Source organism: Mesoplodon bidens, assembly GCF_964165515.1.
Source record: "Mesoplodon bidens genome assembly, chromosome: 4".
NCBI lineage: Eukaryota > Metazoa > Chordata > Mammalia > Artiodactyla > Ziphiidae > Mesoplodon > Mesoplodon bidens.
The window spans coordinates 173,244,205-173,265,221 of NC_138160.1; the positions used below are offsets into that span (position 1 = coordinate 173,244,205).

The 21,017-nt window shown below is 41.8% G+C and overlaps 1 long non-coding RNA gene across 5 annotated transcripts in view; it reads left to right on the top strand.

The window, feature by feature from the left end:
- The first annotated feature begins 2,076 nt into the window (after nucleotides 1-2,076).
- LOC308617132 overlaps nucleotides 2,077-21,017 on the top strand; it is a 387,539-nt gene continuing 368,598 nt past the window's right edge. For 2 of the 5 annotated variants that reach the window (XR_014015826.1, XR_014015827.1), the window contains exons 1-4: nucleotides 2,077-2,260; nucleotides 3,176-3,383; nucleotides 6,791-6,917; nucleotides 7,665-7,760. This is a non-coding gene — a long non-coding RNA (uncharacterized lncRNA). Of the gene's footprint in view, nucleotides 2,261-3,175; nucleotides 3,384-6,790; nucleotides 6,918-7,664; nucleotides 7,797-21,017 lie in introns of all 5 variants that reach the window. The other 3 variants (XR_014015828.1, XR_014015829.1, XR_014015825.1) reach the window with 2 other exon arrangements.

Below are 21,017 nucleotides of genomic sequence, written 5' to 3' on the forward strand. Positions count from 1 at the left end.
CAACACCAAGAGTGAGCCCTAAATATGGATTTGGGGTAACTGGGATATGTCAGTGTAGGTTCATCAGTTGTAACACATGTGCCACTCTGGTGAATGATGTTGATAATGGGGGAGGCTATGATGTGCTGGGGTAGAGAATAAATGAGAAATCGCTATACCTTCCTCTCAATTTTGCTGTGAACCTAAAACTGCTCTTTAATACTTTTTTGTCTTTTTTTTTAAAAAACAGAACAAAATGAGAAACTAGTCACCTCTCCCAGTCTTTGCAGACTGGTTCTGTGCTAGAGCAGTCCTTTACTAATCAGCTGGCTTGTTCTCAGCCTAGGGATCAGATGGAGGTGAAAACTTAAGAGCTTCTTAGGTCTTTTGTGGTTGGGCCTTATGTTGGTTTTTCGGCTGCTTTTAAATGTCTTGATTTCCCAAAGCTTAACCTTAGCCTCTCCTCAGGGTTTTAGATGGTCTATCTTTTGTTTCTACCCTCAATGTCTTGCCCCAGGTGTCCGTGGGACTGTCGTCCACCCACAACTTTCAGGAGCAGTGCCTACTGCTTCTCCCCACCTGAGTTCCGAGACCCAGTACTTCTGGCAGCCCTCAGACAGGGTAGAACTTTACACATAAAAGCTCCCCTGTTCCCTCTCTGTTGGAGCAAGGGAATTGGGAACTCAGCTTTGGCCACTCCAGACCAAGATTTTGCTACACTGAGGAAGGGATGGGGCAAGGGCAAGTAAAAACATCACAGTATTACCATGACTTCAAATGTGTTTTTTTCCTTGATTGAGTTTTTGGGGTTTTTTTGCTGTAGATCTTTTACTGTTTTTCAGAGCTTTCATATGGTTATTTTAGCCAGTTTCTAGTTGTTTTTTGATGTTTCCAAGGGGGGCTGTGGGCTTGGAGTTCCCTGCTAAGCCATTTGCTGACGTGCCTCTATTTTGACTTTATATTAACATTGTACTAGAAATCGCAGCCCACTCAATATGGCGATTAAAAGCAAGAAAATATAAAAGAAGCAAAAGTTTTGCAAAAGAAACAAAACTGTCATTCACATATTATATTACATAGAAAATCCAAAACACACAATAAATTCATTATTGGAATTTATAAGACTTCAGGCAGTAAGCTATACACAAAACCGGTACTTTACAAATGAAATTTAAAAAGAGATACCACTTACAATAGCTTCAAAAAGTATGAAACATACTCAAATAAAACTCACAAAAATATGTAATACTGCTATGGAGAAAATATATGGAGACGTAAATAAAAGGATTGCTGTACCATGGTAATGGATTGTTAAAGTCCATATTGTTAGATATTAATTTTCCTCAGGTTGATTTATAGATTCAAAGAATCCAGTCAAAGTCTCAGCATTTTTATTTACAAGTTGACACGATGATGATTATTCATAAGTTGATTATAGCCAAGACAGTTGAACAAGAACTTATGGAAGGATACTCATTCTACCTTATCGAGATTGCTTCCTAATATGTTAACAAAGAGCAGTATTCGTGACCCTATTCCGTGCTGCAACTTGCCTCCGTACTTACCCCAGACACTTCCAACCCTGCTTTCCTTTCGCTTTTTCCGATAATGCTTATTTTCTAAAATGCTATATAATTATGTTCATGGCTTATTGTCTGCTCCCTCCCTCCTTCCTCCACCCCCACCCCCCAAAATAGTTCTCCAGAGCAATGATCTCTGTTTTGCTCACTGAGGTATTTCAAATCCTTTACAATAGGTCTTGGCGCGTAGCAGGTGCTCAATATACTTACTGAAAGACTGAAGAGGAAATAGGTTTGTTTTTGGCGGTTGTCTACTTGCCTTACTGTCATTTACGCAGATACAGAGCTACATGACACTGTCCTCGGCGAAACTCCGTTTCCTCTCGGAAGAACCGGGAACCCAGGAGCCGGCAACTCACGGAGCGCGGCCACGAGCCCAGAATGAGTACCTGGGCACGTGACAGGCGCAGCCGAGCCTCTCCACGCAGCAAACGCGGAGAACTACACTTCCCAGAATCCGTGGGTTCTCGCGTGGACTATATTTCCGAGAGGGGTTGGCGACCGTTTCCCCGCCTCCACCACACTACCCAGCTCCGGACCTGCACAGGGAGCCGGGCGTTAGTCGCTGGCGTGAGCGGCGTTCTGGGCTGAGGTCGGCCCAGGTAGCATCCCGGGGAGTCCCGACCCGAAGTTGCTGTTCGGCCGTGGCAGTTCCGGAGCCTCCCGCCTGCGGCCCGCGGAACCCCCGAGGCCTGGGTGAGGTGAGCGGCGGAGGCTCGGCAGGATGCGGGAGGGAGGACCGGGCTTCGGGAGGATGCGGCGCCGGGGTATGGGACAAAGGCCCAGGAGGCGCGAGCCGGGCCTTTGTGGGCGCCGGCGGGCCGAGGGCCGGGCACCCCGGCTCTGTCCGCCCGCCGCCACCAGCCATCCCACAGTGCCCCTGAACTAGACAGGTCGGGCACTTCGTCCCCATTGGCTGGACCCAGCCACCCTTCTGCTTCCTCCCGATCCATTCCGTGCGCTACCTGCCCAGCGCCTGCTGGCATTTGAATTTGTTTCGGGCCGGCAGTGAACGTGAGAAATTTCCTCCCCTTACCATCACCCCTGCACTCCCGAGTGACAGGCTTGTTTTGCGCGAGAAGTGAGTCGCCGGCTTCCCCCAGTGGCAGAGCCAGGACTGGAACCCAGGTCTTTGGTTTTCTGTGCCCTTTCCTCAAGACAGCAGCCCCCTCCCCGCCATAGGAGAGCTGATGTTTTCCCTTCCGGAAGCAGCTTTCTCTAGAAATCTGGAAATTGTTTCCTTGACAGGAGGGGGAGGAATTGGGTAGGAAGGCTTGAGGTGGAGAAAAATTGTCACATGCACGCAGGGAGGTTAGAGCAGGTGCTCTGGAGCCCGCGGTGCTTGGAATCCTGGTGCCACCCTCCCTGGCTGTGTGGACTGGGGCAAGTTGCTCCCACTCTGCCCTCAGTTTCCTGATCTATAAAATGGGGTGCTGACAGTGCCAACTGTGCTGTGGGACTCAGTGATGTATTGGTAAGTAGTGCCTGGCACGCGGTGAGGCTCAGGGAGTTGCTGCTACTGTTGATAGAGTCCTAGGACCTTTTCCTCTGAGCCAGGGAAAGAGCTGGGCCTGGACCAGGACCCAGCCCTTCTCTCTGGTCCTGTCTACTCCTAGCTCCTGACTTCCTTCCTGAGGGCGCATGGCATCATTCTCAGGTGGTGTAAAGGTTTCAGAGCTGCTGATTCTGAGGGGTGCAGAAGGGGCTTCCTCCTGGCTCCCATTTTCTTCTCTCAGATTTGGCTTCTGGAGGCTTCTCCCATCCTAAGGGGAAACTGCCCAGAAAGAGGACATGGCTACTGAACAGAGGGAAGCAAGGTCTCAGGTGAGTGCATTACCATCTCAAGTCTTACGGACAGATAGGTTTGTTTTTTAACCCTCAAACTGAAGTTCTCTCCCCAGTACAGTCTTCGCCAGGATTTGGAGCCCATGTCCTTCTCCCTTTGAAGAGTTGGTCCATCCTGGTGGATGGTGGATTGCATAGGGAGTGCTTGCCTCCAACCCCCCAATCCATGGCCTGTGTTTCTCTTTTTTTTTTTTTCTGATAGACACTCTTTTATTCATTAATCTCAATTCACTGTATGATTACTGAATTGACAGGTAAGGTGCCACATGTCTTATACCACTTGGGGTCAGAACAAACAAACATGTGCACTTGGCAGAGTTCCTTTCTGGCCTGTCTCCTTTGCTCACTCATGTCCCCCTCCCTACCCTTGGCCAGAATGCTTTTCTTTTTCTTTCCACCCCTGAGAATCCATGATACCTTACCCAGGCTTTTCCCAGTCCATAGTTTTTAGTTTTTTCTCCCTCTTAACTTTCTGGATCATGTGCCTTGCTTCTGTCACTCTCTTGAAAACTGATCTTGACCTGCCATTGTCATCTTTATTCTGTGGGAATGAGGGTGGGACCCCATCCAGGTGAGGCGGTGTGTGAACAAAGGATAGCCATTTTGGTGGGGACGCAGATGGAGAGGTCTCTTGACTTTAAGAGCTCAGAGAAGACTCCTCAGGTAGTGGCAGAGAGGGTTTTGTGGGATATCAGTAGTGGAGAAGCAAGGTATACAGGGTGTACAGTTAGAAGTGGGGCTGTCAAGCCAGACAGCCAGGTTTGAACCCGTATCTTCTGTTACCACTTATGGGCCTTAGGCAATTGCATCTCTCCGTGCCTCAGTTTCCTCACCTGTAGAATGGGAATAACAACCATGCGTACCTCATAGGGTAGATAAGAGGAATTGCAGCATGGCAAGTGTTTCAGTAAGGTCCGGGCACATAGTTGATGTTCAATATGTGGTGGTTGTGGTAGCTGAACAATATTATTCTAGTACATGATACTATTATTGTTGATAGATAAAAATTAACTGTACAGCGTTTTTAGGACCCCCAAAATACTGTTCATTCTGTATTCATTTTCATCTAACCATAATAGTTAATGTTGCTGGGGGAATATCCCGAGGGCTTTACCTTTGTTCTCACTCTCATAACAGCACAACAGTTATTACCCCCATTTTACACATGAGGAAACTGAGGCTTAAAGAAGTCAAGTGACCTGAAATCAAACCCAGGTATGTCTGGCCTCTGAGTTCATGCTGGTTATTGTCCAGCCATCCCTCTGGTGCATCTCTCAGAACACGTGGTAGGCCCAGCCCCTGTGTTACCAGAGCTCTCTGCAGTGCGACGCTGTATATCATTTGGACCCACGAGACGTGATGGTGGTTGATCGTCTGAGGCTATGGCTAGGACCTGCCTTTGCATATTTGGACTGCTTCTCTCTAAGGCTTTCACATTCCACTCCAACAGAGCCAAGCTGCTCTCTTGCCCAGAATCTTCTCTGTCCCTGTGCGTGAGTCCTATGTGACATTTCTCCCTAACCTCACCTGCTGTGTGGGATTGTGTGTAAAACTCAGTAATAAGATGTTTAAGGTCAGAGAGAGAGTATACCAAGTGCTGTGTTGAAAGAAAACTTTAGTTATCATCCTGTCTCTGCCATTAATAAAGTATGTGACCTGGAATCTTGACTGTCCTGAATCTTGTGTTCCTCGTCTCTAAAATGAGGATTAGCAGATACGGTGTATGGTCCTATACAGCTGCACATTTTCCTTTTAGTGTTCAAATTCATGCACTTTTCTTGTCTGCTAGTTAGATTGTAAGTTCTTTGAGAGCAGAGATCATTTCTTGCGTTCCTCCCAATGTGCCAATAATTTAGTGCTTTTTCGTACCATAAAAATACTGCATGGGGCTTCCCTGGTGGCGCAGTGGTTGAGGGTCCGCCTGCCGATGCAGGGGACGCGGGTTCGTGCCCCGGTCTGGGGGGATCCCACATGCCGCGGAGCGGCTGGGCCCGTGGGCCATGGCTGCTGAGCCTGCGCGTCCGGAGCCTGTGCTCTGCAGGGGGAGAGGCCACAACAGTGAGGGGCCCGCCTACCGCAAAAAAAAAAAAAAAAAAAAAAAAAAAAAAAATACTGCATGATCGTGGCAAAAAACTTTATAGAGAATAAAATATGCACATATATATGTATGGGTAAATGTATATATGCTTGTAAATGTACATATGTGCATAGATGTGTGTATGTACATGTATTTGTCTATATATTTTTTCCGTATATGCAAAAAAAAAGTAAAATCACCCTTAATCCCACCATCTGGAGATAATCGCTGTCAGCCATTTGTTATGCATCTCTCAGCATCACTTGCTATGTACATATATAATTTTTTTTCAAAAATGGGAACAAACTATACATACTGATATGTAACTTGCTTTTTATACTTAACATTATTATGAATGCCTTTTTAAGTCAAAAATATTGACTTACACCATCAATTTTAATGATTTCATAGTACTTTATATTGACATGATAATAGGTAAGATCCGAACCTTTAATATGAGCCATGTATGGTTTTAAGTACATTGTATGGATTATTCCATTTATTTATTAACTATTTGGTAGGTTTTGAGAGGCAGTTTTACAGAGTGGTTAATAATGGAACCTTAGACATCCACCTGGAATTGGAATCCCAGCACTACCACTGACCAATTTTGTGACTTTAGACAAATTTCTTATCCTCTCTGTGACTTCTCTTGTGTAAAGCGAGGACAATAATAGTACCTTCTTCCTAGGGTTGTTGTGAAGGTAAAATAAAGATTTACACTAAAGATTAATATAAAGCTCTAAGAATAGTACTTGTCCTGAAGAAGACATTCAGTTAATGATAGCTGTTTTAATTTCCATTATTACTGTCCTCAGGCTTCAGAGAGCATACAGATAGTGCCTTAAATTATTTAACTGAGCCTCTGTCAGTGATTATTTAGGTTGTAGGTGTTTCCGTTTCTCTGCTGTTAACTAACACCATAATAAATGTCTGTGTGTGCATTTTTTTGCACTGTTCATTATCAAACAAATATAGTAATTGGAGAGTTAAAGAGTATGCACATTTTAAAGCTCTTAATATGTATTATCAAATCGCTATTAGAAAGATTATTCTAATTAACACTCCCACTAATGGTCTTAATACCTCCACACATCTCTGTGTGGTTAACACAGGGCCTGGTTCATACTTCATGCTGCTCAGTATATATTTGTCACAGGGCAAGTGTTCATTAAACCAGTGACTTGAAACCTTAAGAACCTAGAATAATATAGAAGCATTTCATGGTAGCGTGTCTACTTCCCACTGCTGCCTTCTTCACCCTGTGTGATGGGTGGTCTTGGGTGAGCTGGGATGCTTGTCTCTACAGCTGTCAGTGACATTCGAAGATGTGGCTGTGCTCTTTACGCGGGATGAGTGGAGAAAGCTGACTCCTTCACAGAGAAACTTGTACCAAGATGTGATGCTGGAGAACTATAGCAACTTGGTGTCATTGGGTAAGGAAATTTCCTCTGTTTAGAAATTGGGATAACTCAGCATCTGATTCCCTGGATAAAAGACGTGGATCATCAAAACTTTAGCTGGGTTTTGCCTTAGCACTGTACAAATTGGATCTCCACAAATAAATCTGAAAAACTTTTTCCCGCTCATAGGCATGGATGCCTCATGCCCCACAGATGGGACAGTCTACAGAGCTGCACATTAGAAATTCCCTCATAGTTCAGGCATTTCCCACTATGATTGTTCAATGATGTATCTGCTCATCTCTAAGCAGAGAGCATCTTTCATCCCTCTTCTTTGACCCACCACTTGCCTTTCCCATTCACTTTTCCAGCTAGATGAATACTGTATAATCCATATTTGAAAGGGAGCCAGATAGTGTTTTCTCATTTTAAACAATCTACCTGATATCTTCTCCATAGATACCTGTTTATAAATATGAATTTAGTCTGTACATCTCATATATTTCCTCTTTTATAGAAAGCTAATGGTACCCTATTTCAAGGGTACATGTTTATTGTATTTTCCTAACATGCAACTAATTATTACATTGTTATGTTTTACAAGTCCCTTGCTTTTTCCCTAACACACCCCTCACATCATGGGGGCGGAACTTGAGCACCCTAAGGAGCTCTTTGTATCATCCTCTAAGTTTCCACTCAGATCTCAGATACCTCTTCGTGTCAAAACCAAGTTTGTTGTTGTTTTTATTTTTTTGTTTTTTGTTTTTTTTCTATGAGCAGGACTCCTATTTTCCAAACCTGAGGTGATCTCTCTGTTGCAGCAAGGAGAAGATCCCTGGAAGGTAGAGAAAGAAAGCCCTGGAGGCTCCTCTGTAGGTGAGTGTGTGGGGAATCTCTGCAGGCAGCAGTCTGGTAAATGAGTACAACTTGGAGATGTTGGTCAGGGAAATTTCTCCAAGTTCTCAGTCCTCAAGAAGTTGTGGAGAAGGGTCACAAACTTCTGCTTCATCTCTGATAATCACTTCACAGGTAAATCTCTCAGGATCTTTATTCTTTCCTCTTGTTTCAGACGAGGGCTACATTTTCATGTATTCATTGAGCAAACTTAGTCCATTTAAGGAACTGCAGATAATTCATTCTGACTGAGGCCCAGGGTTTGGGAAAAGAAAGAGAGGAGGAAGGAAATGAGATCAGAAAGCCAGGTGGGGGCCACACTCTGAAGTGCTTTGGTACAGTTCTTAGAGATGGGAACTGTCTGTGGGTGACTGGAAATAATTCAAGGATTTTAAGCAGAAGAATTGCATGGTTCTTGATATTTTAGAAAACATGGTCAGAGTCTGAAACACTTTAAATGTCCTTCAGTAAAGGCATATAAAGAAGCTGAGGTGGGTCCCTACTCTGGCACACAGCACCACAGCCAGAAACAAGAAGCACTGGTGTGGGTGAAGCTCCAAGGCACGTGAAGGACTAAAGCTAGTTACGGCACATGATTATGACATGTCGCCATTTATGTGTAAAGAAAATTATGTGGGTGTTTGTCTATATGCATAACATGCATGTAAGTGCCAAGAGAAAGGTCGCGGGACACCTAAGGTGGTAACTAGTTACATTTGGATTAGGATCGAGAATGAGTATTGATGAAAGGGGACTTTATTTACATGTAATGTTATTAAAATTTTCACAGAGAATATATTCATGAAGTCCTTATTATGCAATTTCAATTTAATAAGAACGGTCACTTTGGAAACACTGTTGGTCTTAGATGTGAAGTGAGGAAAAACTACAGGTGGGAACCTTCTGGAGATTATTGTGTAATGCAGGCAAGACGTTACCTGCAGGAAGGCACGTGCAGTGGGTTCAGGAAAGAGCAGAGAGGGACTTCCCTGGTGGCGCACTGGTTAAGAACCTGCCTGCCAATGCAGGGGACATGGGTTCGATCCCTGGTCTGGGAAGATTCCACATCCCGCAGAACAGCTAAGCCCATGCACCACAAGTACCGAGCCTGCGTGTCACAATTACTGAAGCCGGCATGCCTAGAGCCCGCGCTTCGCAACAAGAGAAGCCACCACAATGAGAAGCCCACGCACCGCAACAAAGAGTAGCCCCCACTTGACGCAGCTAGAGAAAGCCCGCGCGCCGCAACAAAGACCCAGTGCAGCCAAAATTAAATAAATATAACATTTTAAAAAAAAGGAAAGAGGAGAGGTCCCTTTGTTAAGGGTTCAGGACGAGTTCAGTGTGGGATGGGTTTCATTTGAGTTGTGAGTGAAATATGGGTAGAGGTCGCCAGTGGACAGCTGTAGAAGGTATACAGGGTTGGAACTCAACAGGGAGGTCAGGGAGCCGTCAGTGAGAAGGTGACATTTGAAACCTTGAGCTGAGCAGATGAGGGAACGGAGGAGAGGACAGAGTCCCCGGAAACCTCAGTGTTTATGAGGCGGGTTAAGAAGGAAGAATCTGTGGCTGAGCCTGAGAAGAAGTCACCAGAGGAGAAAACTGGCAGATTCGGCTGTCATGGAAGTTGAGGACTGAGAGCTGTTGAATTGGGGAGGCCAGGGCTCTGGGGGAGCCAGGTTCTAACCGTCGCCCACTGCTTTCCTGTCCCGTGATAAACAGCAGTGCAACCTTGGACAGAAGGACGCAGGTCCTGCCCTGGCGGAGCTCAGTACAGGGGGAGGCTAATCACACACAGGGCTGTGGAATGACAGCCTCCGGTGAGGACCTCGGGGGAAGAGCCGCAGGTGCTGTGAGAACATGGAACAGGAGGGGTGCTGTGGGCAAGGCTTCCCGAGGAAGGGCCGGATCCCACGTTGTGAGAAGCGTTCAGGCACAGGAAGAGTGTGTCCGAGAGTCCAGACAAAGGAAGCCGGCGTGTGCAGACGGGAGCGGGGAGAGGGGGCCGGGACCTGAGAGCCAGGCACAGCCTCTGAGGAGTTGAAGTACCCTGGCCACGGGCCCCGGTTTATATTCTGCAAGGATCAGCCTGCAACCAATGTGGAGCCACCTGCCATAGACGTGGTAGGACTTGTCTGAGGTTGTTGTAGGGTCCAGACGAGTCAGTGATGACCCCTCACAATGCGGGCCCAGCAGAAGGGCTGTGGGACAGGCTGTCTCGATCCCTAAAGCGCCCACACCTTTAGTAGAGCTCGTTCTTCTCCGTAGAAGGTGAGATCTTTTGAGGTGGGAACCACACTTATCTCTCCTTATATCTTTTAACTGTCACTTGGGAGAAATATTCTAATTTTGTGGGAACTGCTGGAGACCACCACAAAGTAAACAGAACGCAGGCAGCAGGGAACCAGTGGAGAGTTTAGGAGGGGCGTCAGGTGTGGACTGAGTCTGGTGTGAAAGATCAGGGGAAGAGAAGGAAGAATTGTTCCCTTTCCATTCGCCTCGGGAGCCTCTGATCCATGAGGAGTCCCCCTTCCTGAGTGAAGCGTTAGTTGGATTAAACTGAGTAGAAAGTATGACTGGAGTCGAAAGCTGTCCAGAGAGACCCTGAAGACACCTAGTGGTGACGTCAAGTCCTTCTCAGGTTTGGGAAGCTGTCCCTGAAGGAAAACTCTGAGTGGGTGTCTGGAGGAAGTAAGGACATCAGAGCCAACCAGTGTGTGCGTTTCTCTTGATGGGATGAACCTCCTCTCTTTGGTCAAAGGTGACAGTCAGATGGAGCGTCCTGGGAGTGCTGGCGTGTGGTTGTGCCTCTCCTGCACCCCTAGCGAGTCTCCCATCTGCCTGGACTAAAGTGCCCTCAGAACAGTTTCCCTTCCAAAGGGAGCTACGTCCTCTGTGAGCTCAGGTGAAGGATCTGGATGTTCTTGGAAGCACCTTGATCATTAACTCTAGACCAGAACCAAAAACCGACCCTTTGAACAGCCGGTGATGGAAAAGCTTATGCTTCCAGGATAGGACTCCTAGAACCTCTAATTGCCTCCAAATGTGCTTTTAAAATATTATTTTCACATCAAAACTATTTACAACTAGGAAAAATAAAACGAACAGACAAAACAAACTGTGTCACCCCTGGCTCTGTATGTTTTATATTGAGAGATGGGAGGAAATGGCTCAAAGAGACTCATCTGAGTCTCTTGCTTAAGAAATGAACCCAAAGTCTAATCACTTTTCTGGAATATTTTATATATACATATATATGTATACATATATACATATGTATTTTACATATATACATATATATATATAATATGAAACGTCTCATGAGTTTGGTTGACACCCAATGTGAAAATAGTCTTAAAATCAAAAATTTAAAAATTCAGGGATGATTAGGTAAATTAACTCCAATGAAAAAGTGTTTTTCTTTGTCTTTTTCTCTTTCTTTGTTATATTTATGCTAGAATTCAGGGCAGACTGAACCTGGCAGGGTGGTCGGCTGAGGGGTCCTGTGTGGGCTGCCTTCCACCCACCAAGATTTGATGAAGCTGCATCTGCTAATTCTTTTAATTTGCAGAAAGGTGCTGTAGGGGTTAGAGCAGCAGTGGTTTTAAAATAACATGCAGTGGTTTTAAAGAGTTAATTTACAAGGTGAAAGTTGAGCCCAAATGCTCTATAGTCCTGTTTAGTATGTTTGATTTAGTCTTGTTCTCATCCCCTGCCACCAACATCTATTGTCCTTGTAGCTGCCAGAATGCTCTATTTAAAAGGTAGATCAGGTTATCTCACTCCCATGCTCAAAACCTTTCGTAGCTTCTATCCCATAGAACACAATCCAAAGCCCCTAGTGTGGCCTTCGTGGTCTGGTCTTGGATACCTTTTCACCTTCACCTCCTTCCTCTCTGCCCTTCATTCAAGAACTCGAATCACCCTGGTCTCCTTGTAGTTCTTCAGACAGGCCACCTCAGGGCCTCTGCACTTGTTTTTTCCTCTCCTGGACCATTCTCCCTGAGTCACAAGCCCACATGACTGACTGCCTTGAGTTGCACAGGTTTCTGTTCAGATGGCACTTTGTCTATTAGACACAGCACATCTGAACATGGCCCTCTGTCCTCCTCATTCTTTTTTTTTTAAAATTTTATTGAAGTATAGTTGATTTACAATGTTATGTTAATTTCTGCTGTACAGCAAAGTGATTCAGTTATACATATATGTATTCTTTTTCATATTCTTTTCCATTATGGTTTATCACAGGATATTGATTATAGTCCCCTGTACTATATACAGTAGGACCTTGTTGTTTATCCATTCTATATATAATAGTTTGCATCTGCTAATCCCAAACTCCTAATTTAACCCTCCCCCACCCCCTTCCCCGTTGACAACCACAAGTCTATTCTCTATATCTGCAGATCTGTTTCTGTTTCGTAGATAAGTTCATTTGCGTCATATTTCAGATTCTACATGTAGGTGATATCATACGGTATTTGTCTTTCTGACTTACTTGACTTAGTATAATCTCTAGATCCATTTGTGTTGCTGCAAATGGCATTATTTCATTCTTTTTTATGGCTGAGTAGTATTCCATTGTGTATATATACCACATCTTCTTTATCCATTCATCTGTTGATGGACATTTAGATTGTTTCCTTGTCTTGGCTATTGTAAATAGTGCTGCTATGAACATAGGGGTGCACGTATCATCTCTTACTTTTTTTTTTTGACAAAGGAAACACAACATTTTTATACTTAATGCGTTCTTTAAAACATGCATGCAAGTTAAATGTGGAAAATCCAAGCAACAGACTTAAATGTTACAAGAAGGTCTCCATTCTCAGAGAGCTAAAAAATAAATGTGGACACGAATTTTAGTGGTGTAATCTCCATTTCACTTATAGTTTTAATTTTGTTCATTTCCTTTACAGTTCAGTGGCTTGACTCCTTTTTTTGTGGAGGGGAGGGCTAGCTGTCTACTTTTTTAAAAAATTTTTATTGGAGTATAGTTGCTTTACAATGTTGTGTTAGTTTTTACTGTATAACAGAGTGAATCAGCTGTACGTATACATATATCCCCTCTCTTTTGGATTCCTTCCCATTTAGGTCACCACAGAGCATTGAGTAGAGTTCCCTGTACTATGCAGTAGGTTCTCATTAGTTATCTATTTTATACATAGTCTCAATAGTGTATATATGTCAATCCCAATCTCCCAATTCATCCCACTCCCCCTTCCCCTTCGGTATCCATATGTTTGTTCTGTACGTCTGTGTCTCTATTTCTGCTTTGCAAATGAGATCACTTATACCATCTTTCTAGATTCCATATATATGCGTTAATATACGATATTTGTTTTTCTCTTTCTGGCTTACTTCACTCTGTATGACAGTCCCTACGTCCATCTAAGTCTCTATAAAATGACCCAATTTGACTCCTGTTTATGGCTGAGTAATATTCCATTGTATATATGTACCATATCTTCTTTATCCATTCCTCTGTTGATGGACATTTATGTTGCTTCCATGTGCTGGCTATTGTAAATAGTGCTGCAGTGAACATTGGAGTGCCTGTGTCTTTTTGAATTATGGTTTTCTCTGGGTATATGCACAGCAGTGGGATTGCTGGGTCATATGGTAGTTCTATTTTTAGTTTTTTAAGGAACCTCCATACTGTTCTCCGTAGTGGCTGCATCAATTTACATTCCCACCAACAGTGCAAGAGGGTTCCCTTTTCTCCACACCCTCTCCAGCATTTATTGTTTGTAGATTTTTTTGATGATGGGCCATTCTGACCAGTATGAGGTGATACCTCATTGTAGGTTTTTGTTTTTTGTTTTTTTGGGTTTTTTTGTTTTTGTGATACATGGGCCTCTCACTGTAGTGGCGTCTCCTGTTGCGGAGCACAGGCTTCAGACGCGCAGGCTCAGCAGCCATGGCTCATGGGCCTAGCCGCTCTGCGGCATGTGGAATCTTCCCAGACCAGGGCATGAACCCATGTCTCCTGCATCGGCAGGCAGACTCTCAACCACTGTGCCACCAGGGAAGCCCCTCATTGTAGTTTTGGTTTGCATTTCTCTAATAATTAGTGATGTTGAGCATCTTACCATGTGTTTTTTGGCCATCTATATGTCTTCTTTGGAGAAATGTCTATTTAGGTCTTCCGCCCATTTTTAAATTATTATTATTATTTTTTTATACTGAGCTGCATGAGCTGTTTGTATATTTTGGAGATTAATCCTTTGTCAGGTGCTTCATTTGCAAATATTTTCTCCCATTCTGAGGGTTTTCATTTTGTTATGGTTTCCTTTGCTGTCAAAAGCTTTTAAGTTTAATTAGGTCCCATTTTTAATTTTTGTTTTTATTTTCATAACTCTAGGAGGTGGGTCAAAAAAGATCTTGCTGTGACTTATATCAAGAGTGTTCTGCCTATGTTTTCCTCAAAGAATTTTATAGTGTCTGGCCTTACATTTAGGTCTTTAATCCATTTTGAGTTTATTTTTGTGTATGGTGTTAGGGAGTGTTCTAATTTTCTTCTTTTACATGTAGCTGTCCAGTTTTCCTAGCACCACTTATTGAAGAGACTGTCTTTTCTCCATTGTATATTCTTGCTTCCTTTGTCATAGATTAGGTGACCATATGTGTGTGGGTTTATCTCTGGGTTTTCTATCCTGTTCCATTGATCTATATTTCTGTTTTTGTGCCAGTACCATACTGTCTTGATTACTGTAGCTTTGTAGTATAGTCTGAAATCAGGGAGCCTGATTCCTCCAGCTCCCTTTTTCTTTCTCAAGATCGCTTTGGCTATTCGGGGTCTTTTGTGTTTCCATACAAATTGTAAAATTGTTTGTTCTAATTCTGTGAAAAATGCCATTGGTAATTTGATAGGGATTGCACTGAATCTGTAGATTGCTTTGGGTAGTATAGTCATTTTCACAATGTTGATTCTTCCAATCCAAGAACATGGTATATCTCTCAATCTGTTTGTGTAGTCTTTGATTTCTTTCATCACTATCTTATAGTTTCCTGCATACAGGTCTTTTGTCTCCTTAGGTAGTTTTATTTCTAGGTATTTTATTCTTTCTGTTGCAGTGGTAAATGGAATTGTTTCCTTAATTTCTATTTCTGATCTTTTATTGTTAGTGTATAGGAATACAAGAGATTTCTGTGTATTAATTTTGTATACTGCAGCTTTACTAAATCCATTGATTAGCTCTAGCAGTTTTCTGGTGGCATCTTTAGGATTTTCTATGTATAGTATCATGTCATCTGCAAACAGTGACAGTTTTATTTTTTCTTTTCCAATTTGGATTCCTTTTATTTCTTTTTCTTCTCTAATTGCCATGTCTAGGAGTTCCAAAACTATGTTGAATAATAGTGACAAGAGTGGGCACTAGGGGTGCATGTATGTTTTCAAATTATAGTTTTTTCTGGATATATGCCCAGGAGTGGGATTCCCACCAACAGTGTAAGAGGGTTCCCTTTTCTCCACACCCTCTCCAGCATTCTTCCACAGTCTTTATGCCCTCACCATGTGTTATTTTCTCTCAGGGTACTTATCACTGCAAAATAGTACTTATTTATTTATAATCTGCTCTTCCTCTGAATTATAAACTCTCTTGTGCTGGGTTGTCTGTTTCATTTGTACCCATTTCTCCAGTACCTAAAATAGTGCTCGGTCAGAGTTGGCTTCCAGTTAATGAATGCATGAATGACTTGGCTAGGTTAGTGGTGATGGACACAGAAAGAAGGGAACCAGTTTCAGAGACGTTTAGGAGATAAATACAGCAGGACTTAAAGATGAATTGGATATGGAAGATAAAGGAGATTGTGTTGTCAAGGATGCTTGCTTGGTTTGTGACTTGTTCAGGGATGGATAATGATATAATTCACTGAGATAGTGGTACTAGGAGATCAGATTTGGAGGAATGATACCAATTTGATTTTTTACTTTAGAGGGAATTTTACTTAAAAAAATTTTTTTTGATTTTAAGATAATTTTAGATTCACATAAGAAGTAGTACAGAGAGATCCCATTGGTCCTTTACCCAGTTCCAAAACTATAGTTCAAGACTGCAAACAAGATATTGATGTTGATACAGTAAAGATATGGAAGAATTCCTTCTGTCACCATAAGGATCCTTCCTGTTACTCATTTTTAGACACCCACTTTCCTCTTGTTCCTTGTCCCTGTTCCTCACCTCCTCTTGTTCTTAACCCTTTGTAACCACTAGTCCATTTCTATAATTCTGTCATTTCAGGAATGTTATTTAAATGGAGTCATACAGTATGCAACCTTTTAGGACTGTTTTTTTCTTCACTCAGCATAATTCTCTGGAAATTTATTCAAGTAGTTCCTTGTCAGTATTTCCTTGTTCCTTATCAATATTTCATTCCTTTTGATTGCTGAATAGTTTTTTGTAAAACACATATACCACAGTTACATAACCATTCACTGTTGAAGGATATATGGGTTGTCTCCAGTTTCTGACAATTACAAGTAACATTGCTATAAACATTTGTGTACAGGTTTTTGTGCAAAAGTAAGTTTTTATTTCTCTGTGATAAATGTGGAGGAGTGCAATTACTGGGTCATGTTGTAGTTGCATGTTTACTTTGAAAGACACAGCTAAATTGTCTTCCAGAGTGGCTGTACCAATTTACATTCCACCAGCAACGCAGCAGCATATGAGTGATTCAGTTTCTGTGCATCCTTGCCAACATTTTGTGTTGTCAATACTTTTATTTTAGCCATTCTGATAGGTATATGGTGATATACACTGTGATTTTAATTTGCATCTTCCTAAGTTCTAATGATGTTGAACATATTTCCATGTACTTTTTTGCCATCTGTATATCTTCTTTGATGAAATGTCTGTTCGTGTCTTTTGTCCATTTTCTAATTGTATTGTTTGGTTTTTTTGCTGTTGGGATTTGAGAGTTTTTTATATATTCTAGATGGTAGTCATTTGATGGATATGTGGTTTGCAAATATTTTTTCCGAGTCTTTAGTTTCCTTTCATCCTCTTAATTGTGTCTCTGAGGAACAAAAGTTTTAATTTTGAGAGGTCTGGTTCATCAGTGTTTCCTTTTATGGATTGTCCTTTCGTTGTCAAGTCTAAGAACTCTTTGCCTATCCTCATATCTTGTAGATTTTCTTCTGTGTTTTTTCTAAAAATGCTGTAGTTTTACACTGTACATTTATTTCTGTGATTCTTTTGCATATAATTTTTGTATTAGATGTAGGATTCGGTCAAGATTCATTTTTTTGGCTTATGGCAGTCAGTTGTCCCAGCATTATTTGTTGAATAAGCTATCTTCCTCCACTCAGTTCTTTTACCCCTTTGTCAAAAAGCTGTTGAGCACATTTGTGAGTCTGTTTCTAGGCGTTCTGTTTCACTGATCTGTCTGTTTATCCCTCCACCCACATCACACAGTGTTGATTACTATAGCTATATATAGGCTTTAATATTGGATGGGTTGATTATTTCTTTATTCTTTTTCAAAGTTGCTTTAACTATTCTAGTTTCTTTGCTTTTCCATATAAATTTTAGAATAATCTTATTTATATCTACAAAAAAATCTTGCTGAGATATTGCAGTAAACCAAGTAAACTTGGAGACAGTTGAGATCTTTACTATGCTGAATCTTCCAATCCATCAATATGGTGTATCTTACCATGTATTTAGCTATTTTTTGTTTTTGTTTTTGGCCACAATGTGCAGCTTATGGGATCTTAGTTCCCCGACCAGGGACTGAACCTGGGCCCTCAGGCCCTCAGCAGTGAAAGCGCTGAGTCCTAACCACTGGACCACCAGGAAATTCCCTATTTAGCTCTTACTTAATTTCTTTCATCAGTGTTTTGTAGTTCGCAGAATACAAGTCCTGTACATATTTTGTTACATTTACACCTAAGTATTTTTTGAGTAATTATAAATGGTATTGTAAATATAATTTCAGTGCCCACATGTCCATAGTATATGGAAATAATATTGATTTTTGTATGTTTATCCTTGTATCCTGTGACCTTCCTAAACTCCTAATAGTTCTAGGAAATGTTCTGTATATTCCTAGGGATTTTTTTATGTACTATCATCTCAAGATAGGGATAGTTTTATTTCTTCCTTTCTGATTTGTATGCTTTTTATTTCCTTTTCTTACCATATTGTACTAAGTAGACTTTCAGTACTATACTGATGAAGAGTGGTGAGAACAGACATTCATGCCTTGTTCCCGATCTTAAGTATAAAGCATTTAGCCTTTCACCATCAAGTATACTGTTCGCTCTAGGTTGTTGCAGATGCTCTTTATCAGGTAAAGATATTTTTCTGGGAGGCCAAATGACCTTCACTTCAGCAGATTACATTTATAACACAGTGATTAAAAGAGATTTAAGAGTCATACCAACCAAATGCAGTGGGTGAACCTTGATTGTTTCCTAATTGAAAAAATTTATGAAGCAATTAGGGAAGTTCAAACACTTCCATGTATATAAGATGCTACTAGTGAGTAGTGTTAAGTTCATTGGCTGTGAGATGTTTTGCTTTTTTTTGTTTTTTTTTAAGACCTTAGCCTTGAGAAATGCATTTGGAAACATTATTAGACGAAATGATATGCTGTTTAGGATTTGTTTTAGCCAGTCTGATGGAGGAGTAGTAGAGCTTATATATGAAGTGTTGGTGGTTGTTGTTGCATTGTACAATTCTCTCTATTTTTGTATATATTGAAAGTTTTCCCTAATAAAAAGTTTTAAAATATGGAGTTACGAAGAAGAAATTGTCTAGACCAGCATTCCTTTTTTCAGTAAGACACAGGATGTTCACAAATGTGCAGTACCACACCCATCTATAATTATACTGTTATGTGTAATTCCCAGCATACCAATTTTAAGTCTTTCAGTCCTCTGGTTCTCAAGAAAGCCCTGTGAGAGTGCCAATTAAAGTCACATTTTTATTGAGATATGACTTGAATCTGACTGATTATTGGATAAATCAGGGAAATACTTCAGGAAATAAGGCCAAAAAGCCTTATTTGGGGTAAAAAAAATATTGATTCTGCCTTCAACCCTCACCCTTATTCCTTCATGTAGTATTGGGGAAAGTTTTTTTTTTTAATCTCCTGCCAACCCAGAAAAACCTCCAAAAGACAGAAAACAGTTACTATTGAATAAACATTAAACCAGCTTTCCGCTTGCATCATAGGTAACCTGCTGATGAGATTAAAAAGGGTGGGGTTTCTTTCTGTTTTTGTAATGTAGCTGAGCAATTATGTACATGTTCTCGAGGTTAATTGTAATTTGTCCTCATTTAAGGGGACTGACAACACAGTTAGCTATACATTCTTTCATATTTATCCTAAATTCACCTGGCAGTTGGGCTATCTGTGCTAGTGAAAAGAAAACTTCTGGTATAGTGTGATGAGCAGGTGGTGACAGTTTGGAGCTAGGCACTAGGTAAACTTCCACAATGACAGGGAGATAGGATCACTATCTTTCTTGATGTTTACATTTCAAAGAGATGGCTCCCAGGCTCTCAAGAAAAACATTCCTGGTTTGTAATGCTCACAGAGGCTTTACAAGTTTACATACATATCAAAGGCATAGAGGAAGGATTTACAAATACAAATTTTCTCAAAGAACATTCTAAGAAAAAGGGCAGGGGTGGCGGCGCATATCTTTCCCTTTGGGCAAAAGGGAAGATTCAAGTTTTAAGTTTTCACTAGCAAACTGCTAGTCCCCTAAAATCCTAGAAAACTGTAACCACTGCCTGTACCTTTTTCCTGCCTACATCCTCCACTATCTAAGGATAGTTTGGATACTATTCAAAGCTCACATTTGCTTCTGTTTCTATCTTTTGCTTTTGTTGTAGAAATGGTCACATTGTGTTGTGACTGCACGTTGAAGTATTTGTCTCTAATGTTAAACTAGGCTCCTGGAGGAAACGAATTATTTCTTTTCATTACTAGATCTCTGGTGTCTTACAGAACACCAGTGCCTAGAATAGAGTCTGGCACATTGTAACAACACAGTAAGTATTTGTTGAATGAATAAAATAAAGAGTAATCAGTGTCTTTTAAATAACAGAATGTGATAGGCTGAATAATGGCCCCTAAAGATAACTGGGACCCTGTGATGTTACCTTTTGTTTTGCTTTGGTTTTTTAATTTATTTATTTTTGGCTGTGTTGGGTTTTCTTTGCTGCACGCAGGCTTTCTCTAGTTGTGGTGAGCATGGGGCTACTCTTCGGTGGGGTGCACGGGTTTCTCATTGCGGTGATTTCTCGTTGCAGAGCACGGGCTCCAGGAGTGCGGGCCTCGGTAGTTGTGGCACATGGGCTCAGTAGTTGTGGCTCACGGGCTCCAGAGCACAGGCTCACTAGTTGCGGTGCACGGGCTTAGTTGCTCCACAGCATCTTGGGATCTTCCCGGACCAGGGCTCGAACCCGTGTCCCCTGCATTGGCAGGTGGATTCTTAATGACTGCGCCACCAGGGAAGTCCCTGTGATGTTACCTTAATATCGCCTTAAGTTACCTTAATATGATTGAATTAGGGATTTTGAGATGGTGAAGTTATCCTGGATTATCTAGGGGTGCCCAAGTGTAATCACAGTTGACTTTTTATGCGAGAGGCAGAAGGAAATTTGACAAGAAAGCAGAGGTATTATAATAATGGAAGCAAAGAGAAATATGAAGATGCTATGCTGTTGGCTTTCAAGGTGGAGGAAGAGACCATGAGCCAAAGAACACAGCTCTAGTGGTTGGAAAAAGAAAGGGAATGGATTCTCCCCTTGAGCTCTACTAACACCTTGGTTTCAGCCCAGTGAAACTGATTTCAGACTTTTGACCTCTAGACAGTAAGAGAATAAAATGCCTTGTTTTAAGCCACCAAGTTTGTGATACTCTGTTACAGCAGCCATAGGAAACTAATACACAAGATGAGTTCTCTAAGGATAAAAATAGTGGAAAATAATACTGGATGGGTAGGAAACTGGGATCAAAGGAACATAGTGAGAGTCAGTAGCAGTAACCATTATAGGGTAATGAGACCCTCAACCTAGGCATACTTTAGGGATGGCAGTTAGAGACATTTCAGTGATGGAATTTAATTAAGAGCCTTTGGTGACTAGGCTTGGATTGCAGGGGGCAGAAAGTTTTGAGATGGGATTAAGAACTTACGGCAGAGCAACTGTAAGGTTATGATGTCATTCTGAACTAGGGAAAAGAGTAAAAAGGTTTGAAAAAGCATGTGCCAGGTTC